Source organism: Syngnathoides biaculeatus, chromosome 15, assembly GCF_019802595.1.
Source record: "Syngnathoides biaculeatus isolate LvHL_M chromosome 15, ASM1980259v1, whole genome shotgun sequence".
NCBI classification, from domain to species: domain Eukaryota; kingdom Metazoa; phylum Chordata; class Actinopteri; order Syngnathiformes; family Syngnathidae; genus Syngnathoides; species Syngnathoides biaculeatus.
In genome coordinates this window covers 11,844,979-11,866,320 of record NC_084654.1, presented here as the reverse complement: position 1 = coordinate 11,866,320, position 21,342 = coordinate 11,844,979, and the positions used below count along the sequence as shown (strand labels likewise).

General features: G+C 42.4%; 1 long non-coding RNA gene across 1 annotated transcript; it reads right to left on the bottom strand.

The window, feature by feature from the left end:
* Nucleotides 1–12,489: 12,489 nt before the first annotated feature.
* Nucleotides 12,490–19,469, bottom strand: LOC133512993 (uncharacterized). The gene is made up of 3 exons (XR_009798360.1): nucleotides 19,322–19,469; nucleotides 16,287–16,430; nucleotides 12,490–12,606 (listed from the first exon to the last, which is right to left on the bottom strand). It is a non-coding gene; the product is annotated as an uncharacterized LOC133512993 (long non-coding RNA).
* Nucleotides 19,470–21,342: the final 1,873 nt, after the last annotated feature.

The following is a 21,342-nucleotide window of genomic DNA, read 5'->3' as shown; positions in this document are numbered from 1 at the left end:
AAGGCTAGTAAACTTGAGTCTACGAGGTAACAATACATTATTTTTGAATCAATATTTTCTTTGAAATCCTGGTCCTGCACCATAGTTGTCATTGCGTGGATGAAGAGATGACGCTTTTTCATAGTGAAAGTGTTCGATCTTCAAGTCTTTTGCTATCGTTATTGGCTTTGTTAAATCGTGACTGTAGACTTTTTTTGTTGAATAATCCATTGTTCAAGTTGGTCTTCTAACTGTGGCCACCTCACTTTGTTCCCGTGGAAAGTGTTTTGGCTTCTTAACTTGCCGCTGTTCATTCTCTTGATTCCTCCACTTCCGAACTATAGCTTCATTGATTTCGAATTCCTTCGCAGCGACAACCGCGTAACTGATAGCCTGGAGTTTGAATTATTCTTCGTAAGCATGATTTTTCGGGGGTCATTGGACAAATGTTTCGCAGCCTTCCAGTATACTGTACCTACCGGTGGCTTCCATTCAGGCACCCATCCCCATGCTATTTATCTCACAAAAGCCCCAATTTTATTTCCATGAATTCAGTTTTGTTATAAGTTTGTCAATTTATCCTATATTTTTGTGTTCATTTATTATCGCCTCCGACAGACAGTGTTGTGCAAGCCTATGTGTAAATGTGTGCTTTTGTGTAGTGTGTCCCATCTCAACCTTGAGTTTGCTGACACTCGAGCCCCTCTGGAAACCTGCTGACACACTCCTTATATGCACCTTCACAATCATGTATGCATGCTCAAGTCCTCATACTCAGCTCCTCGCCCACTAGCTCCCAGAGGTTTGTCCGTCAGTGATGCAGGAGACCGTGGACAAGGGACTGCTGCTGGATGGCGGCTTTAACATGCAAAACAGGTGGCCCTTTGCGTACATATTGATCCTTGGAGAGCTCTCAGACCCTCTTTTTCCTTTCTTTGCCTGACAGTGGAGGTCATTCATCACTCAGGCCATGACTGGAGAGCTCAAACAGTCAGCTCTGTCTGAAAATGGGCTGCACCATGCCAAACTGAGTTGGTCTCTCATCCGGAGGGATGACGCATTGACACCGTGGCTCATAGCATAATCTGCTCTCCTCCCTCTCAAACGTCATCTATAGCTTGCTGGTCAATGCACAGTCATGTCTGTATAAAGTCAAGCTTACCTTTACTGATCTGTTGGATTTCAGTGTTCTAGCCTAACTTCACATCCTGTCTTTATAGATCTTGTGGGCAGTATAAATTGATAAAACACAAACATGTGGATTATTGGAATTTCGGTTCATTTCAATGGTGCCCGTTGATTTGATATGCTGTATAACTGAATTGAACCATGGGCTTGGTCATGGAACAAATTATAATTAGAGGACAAGTAACTTTTAATCAAGCCACCATTACAGAGGACATATAGTGGTAGCCAAAAATGTAAAAAAGGTAGTATAGTTTGGAATCTGTTACTTATGTTAGCTTCCCTGTTTTTGCTTTCTTTCAAGATGCCAGCTAAAGTTCAATGTTGTCCCTTCCATGTCAATGTGTTTAAGAAAGCATACTTTGAACCCTGAAGACAGTTTTCTTTTACGCTTTTTTATGCCTAAATCAGAATACAGAATTTTTGCTTCAATATTGCCTCGATTAACTGTTGTAGACAATTTCCCAGATTGGGCCCAACATATTTTGTCAGGAGCGACGAAACCTCTTGTAGAGTTACATAATCCACAACCAATGTTTAGGCCTTCTGACACCAAAATTAAAAGTTTTGCATATTTTTTTTTTTTGGGGTGGGGGGGGGGCAATAAAGAGTGCCGATATATTTACGTACAACTGTTAGTGCTAGGACTAGCTTGCTAGGCTCTATGAAGTTTTGTTGCCTGCTTGTGAGCCATATCACAAAAGTATGTGACCACACCTGAAGCAATCCTTGAATGAATATCCTCTCTTGATCACCGGTGATGACCACCATCTTTTTCCTCATTTTTTTCCTTTCCCTCCACACAATACATTGGTGCAATCCATTGTTGTTGACATCACCACGGTAAAAGGTGTTTCAGATTGTGTTAACTGGTGATATGCTTTGTGTTTCTGCCTCTCTGATTGTGTTTGATCTGACAAGAGATAGCCCAGTGATTGTAAAATAATAGAATGCGGCACGGTGGTGAAGCTGTAGAGCGCCGGCATCACAGTTCTGAGGACCAGAGTTCAATCCCGGCCCTCCCTGTCTGAGGGTTTGCATGTTCTCCCTGTGTTGGTTTCCTCCCACATTCCGAAAACATGCTACATTAATTGGACACACTAAATTGCCCCTAGATGTGAATGTGAGTGTGATTGTACTGGACTGCAGTCTAACGTAGTCCAATTCTGAAAGACCAAATTTGTCTTGTAGTCTGACACATGCATGACATATGAAGTCTTTGTGGTTGAAGAAAGTTGGAGCTATAACGTGGGTGGTTAACACATTGTTTGTTGTTTTACCAAATGCTTCTTATCACATTAATAAAGTTGAAGAATAGCAGTTCACTAGTCTTGGTCTTGAACAGTCTTGATGCAAAATCCAGAGTCTGGCCAGTCCAAGATCTTGACAAATTCAAGATTTTTGAGTTCTGGTATTGATACCTGTCTTGAGTGTTACAAAACTACTAACTGTTCTTTGGCTTGCTAGCAGTGAGCACTCCAAGCTAAATTGTCAGTAACTCTTCACTGAGCACACAGTGGAGCACCTATCCTCTCAAACATCACACGGAGATGGACTGTTAACACGAGTAACAAAAGATTTAAAGGTTCCTGTAAAAAAAGGTCCTTGATATTAGTCCTCTCAAGCCAATGGCAATTGAACAAAAAAGGACGTAACAAGCTACTAAAAAAAAAAAAAAAAAAAAAATCCACGTCATGACACCGAAAAACCTGCTAATTCTTGACAAAAACACATATTGAATTTTTTTCTGCTTAATGGCCAATTTTTTTTCTTGTTTTCCTTAACAAAAACTTCTTACTCAGTTCATTTGCTTTTCGCTGCGACCAGCTTGGGGTCAGGTTTAAGACGGCACAGAAATGATGGTACTCCGGTGCAACCTTGCCCGTTTTTGGTGCTAGATGCTAGGTGACCAAATGGGAAGATTGTCCTTATCCCACTGGTTTCGATGTAAAGTATATGCAGCATAAAAAGATGTGCACTAGCTTTGCTTATTAGGAGGAAGTGTAGTGCAATTGAATGATGTGTGATTATGCCAGACTTTACTTTAAGATAGGATTTTTAGTTTTAAAATTCTTAAAATTACATCTCACTTTGAACCAACCTGGTTACCTCCTGACTAGTGACTAGCTCACTCCATTGCAGTGCTTTTTTTTTTTTTTTAAACAATGTAATGGTACACAATCTGTCTTGTGTCCAAGAGCTCAGAACAATGGGACACCACATCAGTGATTTCTCCATCTTCTTCTGTCCTTCTTTTCTCTGCCTTTTTCACTGTAGAACTGGAAAAAGCTGTGGCTGTTGCCACTCTGACATCGCTCCACAACATTTCTCCCACTGCATGCACCGACATGTTGTAGCAGAGCCATGACAAGAGGCACCGATCTCGTCGAGCACCGGCCAGCCAAAAATCAGAGGAAATGGCAAAATACATGCACAGTAAGTCCTTTGGTGCTGGTTGAAATTTCGACTTTTAATGTCATCATTATTGATGAGCACAAATGATACAGCACACATCAGTTCTTCAAAAAGAATATACAGCCCCATTATGCTGAGCACTGATTGCGCACATGACTTACTAATTTCATGTATGATGACATTCAAAATTTAAGGTTCCATTTTTACAGAATATTTACTCAAATGTTGGTCAGTTGGCACACTTGTAATTTCGCTGTAAAATCGATGTAAAATCATCCGAGCCTGGAGTTGACCACAGCTAAACATGGCGACAAGAGAGCTAAAGGACAAGTGAGTGTCACTACTGATATTAGTTTTTAGGTACTACTTGCTATCTAGGCGCCTACTACACCTTGTTACATGTTGAATTGATTTAAGATTTTAAGAGTATGCTTGCTTGACTGACAACCAGTATTGTGGTCACTTTCATTACAACCTTCTCACTGGTCAGTAAGATTTTGTTTGACGGATCCAGCCCCCCAATAAATGTAGAATATTTGCAAGCTCATCTATAACCCAAGTGAGAATAAGTGGTACAGAAAATGCATGGATTGAAGTTTACACTTGTACAGTCACTAAGAAAGATAAAATGTTACATTGCTTGTACAGTACATATATGTTTCATAGTAGCAACAGTTTGACCCTTGAACAATGGATGGATCCATGAGAATGATTGACAGCTCCCTTTTGACCAATCACCGAGCGTCATTTTCTGAACTCTGCCCATGCTGCCCACAACCGCGATTCTTTACCCACAAACAAAGACAGCGTGTGTTTACTTTAAGACTCTGAATTGCGAGTGTATAGTCCTGCTTATATCCGATTCGGAAATATGGTGCTTCGATGTGGCTGGGAAACTTGTAATGGAGACGAGCGCTATCAGGAGAGATTTCTGGGAGGATAACTGCTGCGGTTTCCCACCCCAAGGCGTAATTTAGATAAATGCAAACGGTGGATTGTGGCCGACCTCGCGACCAGCTGAACGTATCGAACATAAATCAGCACAAAGCTGTTTGTTCCAAGGTAAGCTAATCAATTAGTCGGTGTAACACCTATAAAGGAAGGAGGAAGCTCTACCTGCGCCGGGCGAAAGTCAAAGCTTCCAGCTGCACCTCGGCTCTGCTCTCAAGCATTCTTATCCATGATTAAAAACATCACGTGAATATAAATATTTTGGGCCTACATTTACGTGTACAGTACGTACATTCTGACCGATAGAGGACACATGCTGCCATAATTTATGTAAATTAATTATCCACAATGAACATAGATATAATTTCAAATTGACATGTTTATGTAGCATTCCTTACCCTGCTTTGCGTGAACAATAGGCATCAGAAATCTTATCGCATTCGATGTCCAATATTAGTTTATGAGGCGGTTGATTCTTTCGCATGGACGTACGGCCAGCAGATTGCAAAAACTCTGACTGGTGATCCCGTTTGGGAAACCTTGACATTATGAATATATCCCTGTTGAAAATAATTCAGGCCTTTCTGTACACTCTTTGTCGATATTTCTGATACCATGGGCAGAAAGAAAACAGAAATACTATCGGGAATTCGCTCTAATGAATCGCTCATAATTTGCTTCGGCCGTATTGTGTCCGCCATTTTGATCGGTAGGTTGGGGTGCATGATAACAGTATCTAAGTACATGTGGTTTAGACCCCCTGCTCGAATCTATCCATTTAGCGGTTGATTACTCATAGCACATATTATGCATTAAAAAAAACAAAATCTCACGGCACACCATCTGATATGTTACAAGTACAGCCTAATACTAAAATTATGATAATCTTATCTCAATTCACTCATAAATTTAATCATGTACCTTTTACCATCTTGTGAAAGAGTACGTACAGTAATTGTTCTCTCTGTCACGTTACATCACTGGCACGGATGGATGAACAAAGATACATTAGTTTGAGCCCCTATCTAATAATTTGTGGTCTAATGAAGATGAATTGCAGCACACCTGAAGATTTCTCATCTATTGGTTTGGAATCACTGGACTAGTGCCTCGGAACGGATTCTGTTCCAGCTTTAAGGTTCAACTGTATGAATCACAATCTCCAGTTCATGTTCACGTTGTCCCTGAGTTATGACTTATGCAAGTCTCCTGGAGTCTCCCATCCTGCCTGCCTCCTGCCACACCTAGATCCTCCCACTCGCCCTCATGTTTGATTGATACTGACTTTAGATGCCATTGGGAGATATGAATCACAGCTGAGTTGATAAGGCAAGAGCTCCAGCCTTCGTCCAGGTTTGAGGCATGACAAGGACAAATAGAGTAAAATAAAGATGGCGGCAGGGTGCAGACGCTACTATGGCCTCTGCATCTGATGTATTTTAAATGACTTTGACAGAGGAGTTTCAACAGTCTCGCTGGGCTGGTGCTAATCTGATGTGAGAGGATGCCACACTGAGGCTGATGGGACGCAGAGATAGAGGGAGGCTGAGAGGCAGCAAAAGAGGGGGGGGGGTAATAAAGGTGCTCACTCAGCTGGTGAGAAAGCTGCCCTCTTCATCTTTTCATCTCTCCAGCCTCTGTCTTTCTCACTTTGCCGCTGCCTTCCTCTCCCAGTTATATTCATTTACCAGCAAGTCCCAGCTCTTTTCTTTTCTCCTTTCCCCTCCATCCCTCTCTTTTTTCTTTCATGCGTTGTACCAGGCTGCCTATCGGCTCCCTCCATCTTTCTCCTTGTCACCCCCCCACACTCACCACACCCCCACGCTACTCCCTCCCTCTGTCTTTCACAGACGATTTAGGAAGTCACAGCCTCTCCCTTCCATTTATGAAATTGCTCGTGCTATTTCCTGCCACCCCCCCACACCAACTTCTGTAACCAGCTCCCCCTCATCTTAGTGGATGGATGCATCGACTCACAATGGAGTCAAAACACGATCTCACTCCTCTTGCGGCAGCCTTGCATGCTCCTCGAAGGCCAGTGCTGTAAAAACAACAACATTTTCAGTAATATTCTCAGATATCCGGAGTTGCCCCTGATTCAAGCATCCTGCCTTGGTTATGCAGTAAGGTAGTTTCAAATCCTCACCCATGGCCCTTTTTGTTCACCTCATAACCATGTGGCCACTGTGAAAAAGGCACACCTGCCCCAATTTACTTCTTTTTCTTCTAACTTACTGCTGAAAGGCTTTTGTAAGTGTTGTACAAGCGCTTCTGCAGTCACTTTGAAGGCTGTGAAATATTGTTTGTTCTGTCAGTACAATACAAAGCTTTCATCACGAGATGAGGACACGATATACGTACTGTACAGCGGTGCCCGTGGTGGTAACTGGCATGTGCGAAGTGTGGAGCAGAGTGGCATTTGGGGGAGGGTGGAAGTAGGACCATCCTCCCCACACCCCCTGTTGATGAATAGACTCTCACATACTATATTGACAAGAGTTGAATGGTGCAACATTTTCATCAGCAAAAACCTTAAACCTGATGCTTTATCCTTCATATTTCTCCACTGTGAGAGGGTTACAATGTGTTGAAACCCACATGTCCTTGTATGCTAGGCAGCTTTTGCTTTGTTATTTTTATTTTTTCTAAAGCTCCCTCGCCCCCATAGGAAATTTTGGAAATTGAGCCTGGAGCAGATTATTTCTGTCACCATCGTTGTCATTAACCGTACCGTAGAAAGATGGAGGCACGCACTGGAAATGAAGGAAGAGGAATGACGATTAGCCAAAGTAAAATAGAATATATGTGCATGAATGTGAGGGGCGGAGGAGGAGAAGTGAAGCTCCAGGAAGAAGAGATAGTGGATGATTTAAAATACTTGGGGTCAACAATACAGAGCAATGGAGAGTGTGGTAAAGAAGTGAAGAAACGGGTCCAAGCGGGGTGGAACAGTTGGCGGAAGGTGTCTGGCGTTTTATGCGACAGAACCGTCTCTGCTAGGATGAAAGACAAAGTTTATAAAACAGTAGTGAGGCCGGCCATGATGTACGGATTAGAGATGGTGGCACCGAAGAGACAACAGGAAGCAGAACTGGAGGTAGCAGAAATGAATATGCTGAGGTGCTCGCTTGGAGTGAGCAGGTTGGATAGGATTAGAAATGAGCTCATTCGAGGAACAGACAAAGCTGGATTTTTTGGAGACAAGGTGAGAGAGAGCAGACTTAGATGGTTTGGACATGTCCAGAGGTGAGAGAGTGAGTATATTGGTAGAAGGGTGCTGAGGATGGAGCTTCCAGGCAAAAGAGCGAGAGGAAGACCAAAGAAAAGGTTGATGGATGTTGTGAGGGATGACATGAGGACAGTGGGTGTTAGAGAAGAAGATGCACAAGATAGGCTAAAATGGAAAAAGATGACACGCTGTGGCGACCCCTAACGGGACAAGCCGAAAGGAAAAGAAGAAGCATCGCATCTCTGCTCTTTGCAGATGATGTGGTTCTGTTGGCTTCATCAAGCCGTGATCTCAAACTCTCACTGAAGCAGTTCACAGCCGAGAGTAAAGCAGCTGCGATGAAAATCAGCACCTCCAAATCTGAGACCATGGTCCTCAGTCGGAAAATGGTGGCATGCCCTCTCCGGGTCAGGGATGAGATCCTGCCCCAAGTGGAGGAGTTCAAGTATCTTGAAGAAGAACAAGAAGTTTTAAGTAAGATTGATATTCCTTATGGCCCCACATGTAAATAGTGATTGCATTTTAGTTGCTGTTGAACAAAATGGTACATTCAGAGCCAAAGGGGGGTGGGCGTGGGGGAGTGTCAGATTGTGAACGATGAGAATGTCCAACGGAACCTTGATGGAGCTTGTTGTGGGAAGGTGAGGACATGGCGATTGAATGAAGGGTGTGTGTGAGGTGGGCAGAATGTGGCAGCCTGTCCTTGTGCCGTCTCCTCTCCAGCATCCTCCACTGTGCTCTCAGCCTCTTTCTGCCTCATTACCCTCTTTGCCAGACTTCTCCCTGGGCGACACTGAAGAGTACTGTCCTCTCGCTCGCTCCCACTTTTTCCCCCGACAGCCTGAGCGTTGCCTTGCCCTCCCGATATTAATCAACACATACACACACGGACACTGCACACATACACACTGCTTCAAGTGTGTGCTCCCACTCTCTGAGATGAGCTTGCCTGATGGACAGGCTGGTGGGCAGCCGTCTCCTCTCTCACTCCTTCACTTGCAAATGAGAGTGCAGACCTCTCACAGGCACAGGCAAGGGCCAGAATATTAGAAAACACTTATGGAAAGGAAACATTTCTCATTATATGGCAAGTGAGTGAGAAGGTGGGGGATTGCGGTCAGAAGATGTGAAATATCAGAGTTCTAGATAAAGACTGCCCCCCACCCCTCTGGAACCACGGCTGGAGTTGGGCTTAATAGTGAGTGCCTGGGGGCCGGTCAGGCACAGCCCGAAGAGACAGTGTGGGTACCCCTTCCCATTGGGTGACCACTTGTAGAAGAGGGGTCAGGTGATAAATGAATGGGTGGTGGCCCCATTCTATTTGCACATGGTGCAGAATTTCTGGTGGGATTTAAAAATGAAGGGAGCACGGTGGATCAGCTGGTAAAGTGTTGGCCTCACAGTTCTGAGGACCCGGGTTTAATCCCGGCCCCGCCTGTGTGGAGTTTGCATGTTCTCCCCGTGCCTGCGTGGGTTTTCTCCGTGCACTCCGGTGTTCTCCCACTTTCCAAAAACATGTAACATTAATTGGACACTCTAAATTGCCCCTTGGTGTGATTGTGAGTGCGACTGTTTGTCTCTATGTGCCCTGCGATTGGCTGGCAACCTGTTCAGGGTGTACCCTGCCTCCTGCCCATTGAGAGCTGGGATAGGCTCCAGCACTCCCCGCGACCCTCGTGAGTATAAGCGGCAAAGAAAATGGATGGATGGATGGATGGATGGATGTAAAAATGACACTCAATGTAATCTAAAACAGGATGATCGGAGAGTTATTATCGTTTGCTGGAAAATCTGTACCATTTATAGGATAATAGCCCAAATTTGTTATGAAAACAAAATGAGGTAAAAAGTGTAATACCCACCTGAGTCCCCTTGTGGGGATACTGTGTATTCATAGTCATTGAATTACGTCCACATTTTTGTGCATTGAACACAAGCCATATTTTATTTGGATCATGTTCGGAAATTTGAGATGTGTGTTGGTGCCAGTAGCTGAGATTCGAATTTCAGCCAAGAAGTGTCTTTCTTTTTTAGATTTTGATGAAGTTGCAAATTTCTGTGTCATACCTGGATCCAAAACCATTCAATGATGGAGTAGAATTAGGGTTTACTTGAGCCTGAAATTGGGTTGGGGTTTGAAAATCTGATTGCTAAAAAATCCATTCCAAATTCCAGGTGTCATAAGAAGTCTTTTCATAGAAAACACCCCTTCACATCACTCGCTTGCCCCTTCACAAAACAGGCCAAGTGTGCCCAAACTCAGGAGACACGACCAGTCTCAGCAGGCATAGCGAGCAATACCGGCCTTGAACAGAGGCGGGATACCATCTTGGCTACAGTTACCGTATATCTTTAAGTGGCGACAGACGATCCTTGATGCCGCCGTGTGTGACATTAGCTGGCCGCCTTCCTTCCCGTCAGGACGAGGAATCCGGCCCCGGCCCTCGCCTTCACATGCTGATTGGGTATGTGACCTGGTGTCCTACTGACATATTCCTTGGCACGGAGACAGAATATGAAATGATCGCATTATTCACGTCCTACCTTTGACATTGTCTGAAGGCTATACAGTGGGCCCCACAAAAAAAAAAAAAAAAAAAAAAGCCTCGCAACCTGCCAGCGCTGTTCTGCCAAGATAGCAACAAAATGTCCAAATGCAGAAAAGTGCTGGCTCGAATGTTGCATTATAAATGTTGAAAACAATATGTATCTAGTGTGTGTTTCTCTACCCTCCCTGTCTGTGGAGCTGGTAGCTGTACTAATAACTTGGCTCAACTGTTGTGCATCTGTCTCAAGGGTGTCCCTTGACTCATCCTGATCTGATGAGAGCAGCTGGACACTGGGGAGCCTTCGTCTTCTTTCTCAAGCAGACTATGCAATTTAAACCTGCCTCAGGCATGTAGATATTACTCCCTGGTGAGATGGCTGAAAATTAATGGAAATTGTTTTAGAGGAATCATTATTAACATTCTCCTTTGGATGCCCTTTTTGCGTCTCAGCCCCTTCGCCTCGCCTGCTTTATTCTCACGCTAATTTATGCAGCCATTGACATTCCTGACTGTGTGTGTCTGTGTGCGCGCGCACGTGTGAACTTGTTTGAATATGTAAAGAATCAAAATAATTGGTAATTGCTGTGATGCTTCACTGTGCATATTCAATATTTCAAATTAAATTAAAAGTACATCACTTGTGGTTATTCTCTCCTTGAGTTGTTTTAGTTCCTATATTCACTGCCGTGTTTATTATTTTTTTTCCCAGATCCGGTGTGTGATTTTTAGTTTAGGCACCAATATACTGGTTTTATTACCTTCCCTAGGTGATGCTTGCTTGGTTATAATGTAATATTGTATAGTCAGTCATTGATGAAATCACAGGAAAATAACACACACACACACACACACACTGACATACCCACACTCCAAGCTCGATTTAAGACTTTCAGTTCTCTGGGTCAGCAGAGGGAAAAAAAGGAACATTTCACAAAGGTTTCTTATGCAGGAAAAGCCACTATTTAAATTGGGTGTAATATAACTGACATTTTCCAGTTCATTATGCAGCCCCTGACCTTCACAATGCACGCGTCGGATACTTCTCTGGCAAAAGCGAGCCTTGGTTCTGTCTAATGGGAGATGTTTGACCTCGTCAGGAGCTAAGGAGAGGTCAGGGATGAAGGTGACTGTAATCGTTCAAGACAAGATGGAAAGCGGCCGAAGAAAACATCTTTGACAAAACACAAGAACAGAAAAGTGTGTTAAGAAGCAGTCCAGTTTTTCTTTTCCCAAATCTTGCAGTTTATCAACTGAAATGTAGTCTGCTCTTTGAGTTTATGTATTTAAAACCCCTTTGATGTGGCCACTGTCGTGATGAGCCAGTTACAAAATAAGATGCACTAATGCACAGTACAATTTTTTATAATCACAAGAAAAATTACCCTGAGAGCAAGTTTGCACTGACATAGAACATTTTGAAACGGAGTACTTCTTCAATACTGAAATGCTCAACCTTTAATGTTATCCATTTTAATAACACTAACCCTTATTATTGTATTAATAATTAGATTCATGTAAGTGTAGACACTATTAAATTATTTCTCGCTTTAACTAGGAGACAATAGAAATAAATATTTCTGTTTTGTTTATTTGCTATTGATTTAATTGTTGTATCTGTAGCTATAGAAAATATATTTTCAAAATTGTTGTGTTGCTGGAGGCCAAGTTGCATGTACTGAGGAATGCTAAATTATGGCGGCACCATGTTGAGTTTCAATCTGGACCCCTCCCTTCCTGTGAGGTATTTGCATTTTCTCCTCTTGCTGTGGGTTTTCTCTGGGTGCTCTGACTTTTCCCCACATTCCAAAACCATGCATGTTCGGTGAGAATAATTTAAAAAAAAATAATAATGGAAGACTAAATCACTGGCATTAAACCCAAGCCCCAGGCGCCTAGATCCAGCCCATCACATTTTATTTGGCCCCTGAATGCAAAATCATGTACAGTAGCATCGATAATGTTGAGGTTGCCAACCTCCCTTTGAAAACAAATTGAATCATAGTCGGACAAATAATATTCATTAGCTTCTGGTTTTGTTGTGTATTTGTACTATATGACGTGACTAAGTACACGTTTACATGGGTTGGCGGTCATAATGGTCCTCTAAGGGAAACCATCACTGGGACGTGTCCCACAGTAAAACTGTTACACACACCTGAAAATTGCCCTCAGGTGTGAATATAATTTTAAATGGTTCTTTGTCTGTAAATTTCTTCTGACTGGCTGGTAACCAGTCGAGGGTTGTACCCCACCTCTCGCCCGAAGTCAGGTGGGAGAGGCTCCAGTGCACTTGTGACCCTATTGAAGAAAAGAAAATGGATGAATGAATGCCAAATTATACTTCCTCAGCTATTAGTGAGAGGAACTCAATACGTAGATTAAGAGCATTCCAGTTCAGAGACAGTAGTACTATACAGTAATTACACGTGTTAACTAGTTTTGCATGATGCCATATTTTTTGGAGCCACTTGCACAACACTGGAGTGCACAATAGTCCTTTCTGATCTGTACCAGTAATACCGATGCGGTTGTTTAGATGTGCAAAGTACATTACATGTGAGTTTATCTGTGATTGTGGCCAAAATACATTTACTTATCTCAGAGAGATTAAACTAATCTTCAACTGGCTATTGCATAAATGTCCAGCTGTATTTTAAAGACTCCTCAGAATTCAAGATAAATCCATCACACTCGCTCACAAAACGTACGAGAAAGTAATCATATCAGGGGTCTTTCATGGATTAGGCTGCTATGAATGTGATTTATAATCTCTGTCATTTGTGTGAACTACAATAATGTGCATTGGGCGCCTGGCGTAGATAATCTTATTAACCAGTTGGCTTTTGTTTTCTCACGCCTTGCTTTTATTCCATGTTAAAACATTTTGCTGCTAATTTGTAGCTGAGCATAAATGGGGTCTTACTTTAAAAAAAAAAAAAAAAAGTATCCCCTGTTTGGTAAAAGATTAGGGATTTCATTTTTGGGATTATTATATAGAGAACAGTGAAAGGCCCCTAAAATGGTCTTGCTTTCTATTATGTTTAAAGCTACTCAGCCACAAATTATTTTGAAAAAGACCATTGTCATATCACAAAACGTGTCAGATGGCTGCTACTCCGATAGATGGGATTGGGTGGGTGATTAGTCCCGTTCCAATCAGGATGCCGTTGCGATAAATCACTCTTCAAACCAATCAACCAAACAAAGCGATTCTTGTTCTGCGGAATTTCAGATTTTTTTTTTTTGTAGGAGAAGCTCAACATTTGCTGTCAGTGCCACGGCAGCAAATCTGCCAAATATTTTGTATGAAACACGTCTGAAATGGAATGACGGCAAATCTGGCTTTGGACACCAGAAGGCAAAATGAGAGGCAGATCAAATCAAAGAGTCACACAGGAAACCTCATTGATCTCGCAAGCTTATCGTGAGCCTTAGATGTTGCCTCGGAGCTTTCATCCAACTTTGAAATATTATTTCACGATGTAAAATGATTCCCAGATATGCTAAAAATGTCAGAAACAGTGCAAAGAGAATATTGTGTCAGTATTTCTACCTAGTTCACCTATGGGGTCTCATAAGTGATCACAGAGGAATCGGGGGCTTTCTCTCCAACATTATGGTGAGCAACTTTTGATTTCATGTCAAAACATATTTAAAATTTTAGCAGTGGCATTGTTCCTTTGGCACACTGCTCTCTCTGTGGGGCTTGTCACAGGAGGCGTCAAGGCATGCCGCTCCAATAGTCGGAGCCCGTTTCATTTTTCTCTCTGACATGTTAAGTGTGATGCTACAAAGAGGTTCCATTTTAATTGTTTGGACAGATCACTCAAGGGAGAGCCGCTTTGATATTTGATGTTGACAGAATAGGCACAAGCTCGCTGACTTGCTTGGATGTACTTTCCAGGCTTGGCACCATATTACATGGTACTGGTGTTACAAGACCCCAGGTTTTGACCAGTCTTTTACTCTGGCTACTTGAGCGTACGCAGTACAGCGAACCCTTGCGACTCCAATACGTTCAGTCTCAGAAGAGTCTTCAAACTTTGATTTATATGGTCAAGCAAAGACTGAATGGAAAAATAATTTTTCAATATCCAGAGGTCAAAGTTCCCCTGTATTTTTTTTTTTTTTTCCATCCGTACTCTGCAGCTAATGTTGAAGTTCCCGGGCAAACTTGAGTGTATCGCTTCTGATTTAGGAAAAAGGGTGAAGTACATGGACTGTCTGTCAGTCACAGAGAAAGTGGTGTTCTTTTTTTTTTTTTTATATGTAGCGCCAGTTACATTTAGTTTCAAGTTAGTTTGTTTTTTTACTTATTGTGCTTTTTATTTTTTATTGTTAAACCCGTGTCCGAGGCTCCTGTCTACTTTTCTTCATTGTTCAATCAATACCTTTCCCCCCTGTGTCCTTCTCACCTGGGTTTTGTCCGTTACTTTCAGTTCAAGCTTTTTTCTTACTGTGGTAGAAACTAGCAATGAAAAACTCTGCACACCCCTGTTCAAATGCCAGGCTTTTGTGGGATAAAAAAAATGAAAGCAAGATACATTTTCCAATTTTACACCATTATTGTGGCCTGTAACATGACAACTCGATTAAATGTTTATGAAAAACATTTAAAGAATGGAAGTAAAAATTAACTGAAATAATGTGCACAAGAGATGTGGCTGTTTTCAGAATTAACAAAGCACATTCCAGCTCATTCTACATGGGACACCATTCACAGTACCTCTAAATAACCCCATATTAGTTTCAGAAATCCCATTATTTATCTATTTATTTATTTATTTAGTGCTTTCTGTAATTCAATTCAGGTTAACTTTATTTCTCTGCACTTTTACAACTAAACCCAACACAGTGCTTGATATCACATCTGAAAGACTAATAATTAATCATCATAATTAACAATACAGTCATCATCAACAAAATCTTAGGCTATGTTCTGGTGTTGAAGAACTTTGGAACACTGACCTCAACCCTATCAAACATATTTGGCATTGAGGAACAAAGATTCTGATTGCTTTTGTAGTTTGCTGGATGAATTAATTCAAATTCATACAGTGACAACAACAAGCTGCTACAGATGTAAAGCGTGGACCAATTTCATATTTTCAGTTCAAGCTCCTTCAGCCAGGTAAATGCTTTCCACCATATAAATTTGTGAAGCTATGCATCCAGTGAACACATTATGACAGATCAACCATTGATATTTAAGCATGGGGCTTTTATATTTGTAATACATGCTTTAAATAAAAAGAATGGGCACTTGAGCAGTGCGGTGCAGGGACTTTATCAAATGGCAGTATACACAAATGAAACCTCGTGAGAAATCACCTGTTGCTGTGCCGTAATATAATAAAATATTCAACTGGAATGGGAAGCAACCATAATGTCACACACGGCATTAATATTCCCCTGCCGTTTGGCTCTTTGGTCTTGGGGAATTATGAGGGTGATGGAGGACAAGGCGATGACACGAGAAAACAACTATCCCCCCTCTGCATCACCTCCCCGCCTTCCTTTCATTGCCCCCCCCCCAACCCTTCAACAGGACTGCCACAAATTACCCACTTTGCCTGCAATATTATCAGGGCTTATTGCTGGCTTCCATAATTAGAGTCTTAGTGTCGTTAGCCCCCATTAGGCTAACAATAGATCCTTGGAGCAAGGACACTTTAGGAAATAATATGTCTGAGAACACTTGACTTTTGTGAAGAGATAGGGGGGCATCTGAAGCTATTACTGATCCAAACAGCCAGAATGGTTTCATGGCAGACTGACTCGATGAAAGGCGTGCCATCTCCATGGCAAAAAAAAAAAAAAAAAAAAAAAAAAAAAAACATACTTGGGCAAATATGCACTGAATAAAATAGCAAACAGAGACATAGTCATGCTCATCTTTCCGCTCAAATGGTGACAGTGTTTTCCATCTCTGCACTCAATTCCCTTTGACAGAGACACAAATAAAAATACCAGCTCACCCGGTGCTGCAGCGTAGTCGAGCATGTGTTTCAATCACATGGAGTTAGATACAATAGCTAGCTGCTGAGATCCTTCTCAGCCTCCGCAGAGCAAGCGAGCAGAGAATTCCACGCCCGGGCTCCGTTTGATCTCCGTCGTCGTCCCTGTAAGACATTATTGTGTAACACTGTACGAGCAGACGGCTTCGTGATGCAAAGGAAATATCAAGGAAGTTATTCATAAATATTAGATTAGATCAAAACAGCCCGTTGCTCCCAGACTCTGAGCTCCTGGGTCAATCCATCCACATCTCTTTGATTTCCTATTGCTAATCAGACAGAGTGGGGAGGATTGGGTGCACATTGAAATTGAAGCCAGGAGCTGAGAAATATATATATATATATTTTTTAAAAGTCGAAAAACATGCACAGTCCCGTGTCTTCACTTTTAAAATAGTGCGCGTGTCGTGATTTGTTTAACTTCTGATCAACATGTTCATTTATTCTTAATTGTCTTGTTTTGATTAGCTACCCGAACACAAAAGTACATGAAACCTTCAGAGATTAATAGGCAGTTTTCCTCCAAACTCTTCCTCTCTTCCCGGAACTGACACAAATTGGTGAAATATCACTTTGATCATGGCTCCTGAACAACAAACAAAACACAAACCTAATTAGCCTAATTCAAAATCGTTCCAAATGCCTGTTTGTTATGAAAGCATTAATTCTCTTTGCCTTTGTTAAAAATAAAACTTTGTTGGACTGAGAGTAATTGTTGTAGCCCTGCATAAGTGTGTATATATATTTTTTTTTTTGTTGAATTCATCTATTTTACAAACTCCTCACGCAGCGGGGTACACCCTCAACTGTCTGCTAGCCAATCACAGGGCACACGTAGATCAACAACCATTGACATTCCCACCAATGGACAATTTAGATTCTTCAATTAACCATGTTTTTGGGATGGAACTGAGGTAGAAAAACAATGCAGGCACTGGGAGAAGGTACAAACTCCACACAGGCGAGGACCCTAACTGGGATAAACAATGTTGGAAATGGATGGATGGATGTTTTAGTGTTGACAAGTTCACCAATATGTCATTTCATCTTTGACCTTGCTATTGTGTCGAGCACAAGAGGGGCCCTACCCAAAAAAAACTTCAGTTTTCTGCCGGTTTTTCTGCTTGTGTTGGCTCCACTTTGGCGGTGGGCATCTGTCCTCTGCTTCACATCCATCTTAATGTCTGAGCAATTCTTTTTTAGTTCAGCGTGTGTGTGCTGTTCTGACTCCGCAGCATTGACGGCCGCACACATTCACTGTCCCATTCACTCCTCTTTTGCTTGTGAATGCCGGAGGACAGCGTGCCAAAATAGGACTTTCTTGCGCACTCCACTTCACTGAGCTATTTCACATTCAGATAAAAACATTTTTCATGACCTTGCTCTTTTTCCTTTTTTTTTCCTGATCGTGCAGAGTTTGGATCTCAGGAGCAGTGTTCATTTAAACAAGGTTCGCATATTTAAAGGTAGCCGTGGACAGGGTGGGGCCGTCTACTCCAACGTGCGCTAAATTCCACGTTGATTGGGATGTGTGAAGGAAATGTGCTTGGGTTCATGCCTGTGCATTGATTCATCTGAATATTTATGTGCGTACGATGTTTTCTGGGTCCGAGCGTATGGCTCGCTTCAGTAGGAAATCCACACAAGTCTACATGAAGGCCCAAGTCATTTTACCAACAGCAGTAGACAATGTGGAAATACTGTCCACAGAAAGTCAACACACCCCTGTTAAATGTCTGATTTTGGTTATAAAATTTTAAGGCCAAGGTAAATCATTTCAAAATCTTTTCCTTGACCTGTGCAACTCCATTTAAAAGAAATGAGAAGGGGAAGTAAGAAAAACAAAGCCAGGTAATGTGGTTGGACAGACGTAGACACCCTCATAAATTGGCTTGTGGCTTTGACCAATAAAATTCATAGACATAAATTCCAGTCAGCGCAGACTTAGCATCATTTAAGTGCATCTGATGAACTCCAAATCATGTTAAACTTCAGTAGTTGGCTTTTCCGACATTATTGTATAAACATCTTACATTACAATTTATGAGCTTCAACAAAGGTATTAGTCAATTAAAGGTTAAAAAAATGGAAGACCTTGAAAACATGAAATGTAAAAAAGATGTTACAAAAATGAAATTGCCAACAAGTGCCAGTCCCTCCAAAATGTGTGAAAAACTACAAGAAATGTGCTGCCAAGAGACTGATGGCAACATCGAAGGAACTGCAGAGATTTTAGGAAAGTACTGGCTGTTTAGCACTTATGATGACAATCTGCCGTCTGCTTCATTTGTTTGGAGAATGGGATAGAGCGGCATGAAGGAATACTTATCCAATGTTGGGAAAGTCTATTTTCTACACAAAGTAGTTCAAAATTCAGTGTCTGCCAAAAATGGTGGTCAATGAACTTTTATTTGACACCAGAGTAAGTTCAATCCCAATCACGTTTACCAGGCAGAAATTAGACAAATTCAATTTACCACCACCACCAAAAAAAAACAGTATAACTTCATGACCTTCTTTTTCCATTGAACTTGTTCATCTTATCTTACAAAGGAAAAACATCCAAGCCCGGCAACAAAATCAATGTTAAAATCTCAAAAATAGCGTGTGGAGAAACGTTTTATGGACACTGGTAATTATGTTTCAGGGGCTTGTGGCCAAAAATGTTTGGAGCACAAAATGCTTTATGTAAAATATATTAGTATTAGCAGTTTCTCAAAGGTGATTTCTTTTTTAAGATTTTTTTTTAAATTTATGAACACGTTTTTATGATTTTCACATTTTGTACAGTTGAACACAAGCCATTCACAGCAGCAGTTTTCTCTATACATCAAGCCATCGCCCGCTGCCAGAGCCACTGATTTACTGCCTTTTCAGTGCCTCCATAGCAGCGGCCCAATATACAGTATATATCATTTTTTTTCTGTGTGCAACGTGGCTCCGAAGCCATCCAGCATAGTGAAGATCTCACTGTCCGCAAGGAGCGTGAAACCTACCTTGCAATGCTAGTGGATTAGCTCTCATTGGCGCGCTAACTTATGCAATGACTGCCGGCGCACTCTTCCCATTAGGTTGGCACATCAAAGACGCTGGAAGAAGTTCTTCACAGGCAGTTAAAAGTGGGCTCAGCGTGGATCTTGTAAATACCATCTTTTGAGTAGGAGCCTCTCGGGGGACACTTCACACACTCCTCCAGTCAGGAGGAAGGAGGGATGGAAAAGGAGTAGTGACAGGCATCGGAAGGGGAGAAGAGGGTATGTTTGTGTGTGTGTATATGTGGAGAAAGAGAGCGAGAGAGAAGTGGGGTGGGGGTGGGGGGTTCTTAGAGCCCAGTCTCCTGTCACCATCGGGATGGGATGTTTGGATGAAGAAACTCACTCTCCTCTACTTTCCTCTCCATCTCTATCTTCCTCTCATCCTCTTCCTCCTCTTCACACTTCACATGATAGCTGACAGTGAAAGTGGAGCATCGCTGCTTGCTGTTTCTTTTGAGTCATGTTTTTCATAAGGCATAAATAGAGCATGGCGCAACTTGGGAATTCTCTGATTCTGTGGTTTAGTATACAAGAAGGCACAATAGGATTCACTCTTGTCTCGTGTTTTTATTTTAAACATTTTATCCGCCACAGCTGTTTTTAGGGCTCTGGTGAGGCCCTCCACTTTGCAAGGGAACGTAAGGAACCAGAGATGTTTTGTTCCTCATCCTGCATTCACTCCCAGGCCTCTTGTAGCTGGGTTTTGCAGACTGATCAATACAAACATTATTTACCCAAGCCTGAAATGAAAAGACTTTGGATCAGTGTGATGCAGATGGCGTACTCGGGGCGTCTGGCTTGCTTTTTGGCCCTCCCCAGCCAGTCGACTTGTTTCTTAAACTCCAACATCACAAATGCAAATGAGGCTAGCAGGCACTCCCTCGTGATCACAAGCCACACCAGTGTGTGCATTCTCTCTGTGTCTTTTTCGCCTGTGCAAACGTACACACAGTGCAAAACCGGGGCTGTAGCTATCTGAACTGTGTACGGGTGCTGGGCTGACCCACTTTCTTTGCTTGGCCAGGCTTCTGCTGCTGTCTGCTGTGCCGTTCTGTGCTCTGCTGCTAGGGGGAGATCCCTGCAGACTCCCCCCAGCGCAGACTCCAGCCCTCCTCCTGACAGACACTCGCCCTGGCATGTTATCCCCCCGCGGATTGCAGATCTCTGCCTTCTCTGCCAGTATATTTCACATGCACTCAGATGCACAAATGCATAAAACCCAACAGCATCCTCCCCGACGAGAACACAGCCACCCATCCGCATATTCATAGCACATCCCATTCTGTGAATTTCCGTCGAGCGTCCTCCTTTTCTCCATGTTTGTCTGAGGTTATTGTTTCAATCTTGCTGCATCAGGGGGCCCCCGAAGGTTATAAATTAAACATAAATGCAAATGCACGCAGCCATTGCCCCCCCCACACACACCTCCCTCTTCTTGCACATACACACTCGCCATTCAAACAGATCAGTGTGTCTGTGAATTAATGGGAGAACAGTGGGCTTTTTTTAATGAGCGGGTTAGGGAAATTAGAGTTGCAAAGCCACAGTACGGCACACCCAGAACTGCAGCCGAGGCAACGGCTTGAAAAGCCGTCATAGAATATGCTAATGCCCCCGGTCCTCTCACTGTCAGCCTCATAGTGTTGCTCCAGATGAGATCAGAGCAGAGACTTTGATCTGCCACTCTAACGGGAGCCAGAATCGGCATGTGTACAAAGCATGCAGAGCGGGAAGTGTGTGTGTGTGTGTGTGTGTGTGTGTGTGTGTTTATGTGGCCTGGCCTAATCACAAAAGTTGCATACGTGATTTTGACACCTAACACGTAGCATCTCCACTGTTAAAAGTTTTCTGTTGTCTCAATCTCACAAGCACACAAACAGAATACAAAGAGAATATATGTACATCTTTAGGGGGTGTCCTATAGATAAATAGCCATCTGGTCCTGTTGATGCTATTTTACACTAAACATAGGCATGGGGAGC